Source organism: Sus scrofa, chromosome 4 (genome assembly GCF_054392235.1).
Source record: "Sus scrofa isolate SSC_HxYL_T2T_F1_AM1 chromosome 4, Sscrofa_HxYL_maternal_Yorkshire_Landrace_v2.0, whole genome shotgun sequence".
NCBI lineage: Eukaryota > Metazoa > Chordata > Mammalia > Artiodactyla > Suidae > Sus > Sus scrofa.
The window spans coordinates 94,231,036-94,233,623 of NC_139386.1; the positions used below are offsets into that span (position 1 = coordinate 94,231,036).

The 2,588-nt window shown below is 44.4% G+C and overlaps 1 pseudogene; it reads right to left on the reverse strand.

Moving 5' to 3' along the window:
* Positions 1–314: 314 nt before the first annotated feature.
* Positions 315–2,232, reverse strand: LOC110260484 (non-selective voltage-gated ion channel VDAC2 pseudogene; annotated as a pseudogene).
* Positions 2,233–2,588: the final 356 nt, after the last annotated feature.

The following is a 2,588-nucleotide window of genomic DNA, read 5'->3' on the forward strand; positions in this document are numbered from 1 at the left end:
ATCACACTAACTAAAGTTAGACAGTGAAAGATCCACTTACATTTTAATTTCAGAGAAGCGATACATAATGTTTTTAGTTTAAATGTGTCTCCTGCAATATTTATCTGGCAACCTTACCCCAAGGTACATGTGAGAATGTCTGGGGACTTTTTCATGTGGAAGATGATCTAAAGGTGGCAGGCTTACTGCTGGATAGAGGCGAGGGGTACAGTGTAACACCTTCCATTGCCCAGGATCCCACCCCTAAAGGGAGAATGATTAGGTTTGAAATGTCTGTAGTGCTGTGGTTGAACTACCTTGGATAGAAGATTTTGTCAAAATTCCTCTATTGCATAGAAGTCCTGAGGTTCTGGCATTAGGCAGCTGAAGACAATGAAAAAAAAATTATGCCCAGTAGCTTTTCTTCCTTCCCTTCCCTTCCTTTTCCTTTTTCTTTCCTGCCCACAATTTTCACAAAGGTTCCTTTCATTATTGGTGGATAGTACGTCTGAGAGTTAAACAGATTTAAAGAATGCAAGGTGACTGCATGACTGCAGCACTGGTAACTAGGCCAATAACCAATTCAACTAGAAGTCAGCTCATATGAGACTGTCTACACATTTAAAATACAGTTCTTGCTCTTGGGCTTAGTACTATCTTCCGAGACACCTCAGCACTATGAGAACAAAGTGGAGGAAGAAGTGAATGTGCAGGCTGAAGGACAAAAGAAGAAAGATAAGGCAGAAGTCCAAGGCAACTTTATGTCCATGGAAGCCACAGGAGCAGAAACAAGGGAAGCCTGGAGGCCAAGGATGCTGGTACAATTTGTTGGACTGTATGCCTTCTATCCAGGACTTGACTCAATGGATCTAGAACACATTTCACCATTCTGATCTCCTCGAGCACTTTGAGACCCACCTTGCTTGTGTCAAAAGGTCCCTTTCAGGAGTTCCCGTTGTGGTGCAGGGGAAACAAATCCGACTAGGAACCATGAGGTTGTGGGTTCGATCCCTGGCCTCGCTCAGTGGGTTAAGGATCTGGTGTTGCCGTGAGCTGATGTATAGGCTGCAGACATGGCTCGGATCTGGTGTTGCTGTGGCTCTGGTGTAGGCTGGTGGCTACAGCTCCAATTAGACCCCTAGCCTGCGAACCTCCATATGCTAAAGGAGGAGGCCCTAGAAAAGGCAAAAAAAAAAAAAAAAAAAAAAAAGGGTCCCTTTTGGTTCTTTGCCCTGGACTTTTGACATTCTGGACTAGTTCTATTCTCAGTGGTGGCTGAATGTAACACATATACTATAAATCATCTGCTGTCTTAGCTGAAGGAAAAAAAAATCCAGTTCTTGTTTAGATCATCCTTTGCTTTTATCACCGGGGGTCAGGGGAATGGGAGGGAAGCCTACTTGTCACAGAGGAGTTGCATTAAAGCCAGGTCTTCTGATATCCCTTCCCAGAGCTTTCTCTATTTGGATTAATCTCCAACCCCAGTGAAAGCCCAAGTTCTGGCCTCTAGCAGTAATGCTCTTCCTGTTTAATAGAACACTGTCAGCTTCATACCAGACACACGGATGAGTGTAGCCTACTCCGACTGAACTAGACTTGGCTTTTGCAGAAACAGGAGCAACGGAATCCAATGATATTAGCTGCAATGCCCCAAAGAGTGCAGTTGGGACCCAATGTCCAAGAAAGATTCATTCAAGTATCAACAGCTTCACATTCCTTCTGATAAATTAATCCTCCAAATTCTGTCCCCAGAATAATAACATGGGTATGGAGATAGAAGTCCCTAGCCCTATAAAGCACCGCAAAGTTATCCCTTGTCAGCTTTGATTTGGCACTGTCCCAGGTCATGGGCAGGTATCTATTGAGCTGGGCCTCATGGTCAAAAACAGTCAAGCCATGGATGTCAGGTCCAGCAAAATCTGAGTCAACATCATAACAACTCCCTTTGTAAGAAGACTGTTTCTTACTATGCTCATGTAATAAAATGCTATCAAATGTCAGATTTGAACCTTGACAAATCCAGTCTTCATTTGTAATCCACTTCTGCTCCCAGAGTGTTATCAGTGTTCCATTTTCCTATGATAGATCATACAGTATATGCATTTGGTTTCCAAGGTCCCAGGACCTTGACCTGTGTCTGTATTAGATGACCCAGACATTGAGAATTCCGTGTTAGTGCATTTTGTTTTCACATCCAGTCAACCCCAAACCAAATCCTTCATTGAAAATATCTCTGGCAGGGAGTTCCCTCATGGCTCAGCGGAAACAAATCCGACTAGTATCCATGAGGATGTGGGATTTGATCTGTGGCCTCGCTCAGTGGGTTAAGGATCTGGAATTGCCATGAGCTGTGGTGTAAGTTGCAGACGCAGCTTGGGTCCCAGGTTGCTGTGGCTGTGGTGTAGGCTGGCACTTTCAGCTCCTATTCGACCCCTAGCCTGGGAACTTCCCTATGCCTCAGGTGCAGCCCTAAAAAGCGAACACAAAAAAGAAATATCTCTGGCAGATTTTCCAAGGTCATCAGCCCATGACAGAGGTATATATGTTGTGCACACACAGCTGTGTGTAGGTTTCCATTGCAAGACTATAAGAAGAGGTGGTCTGGTGTC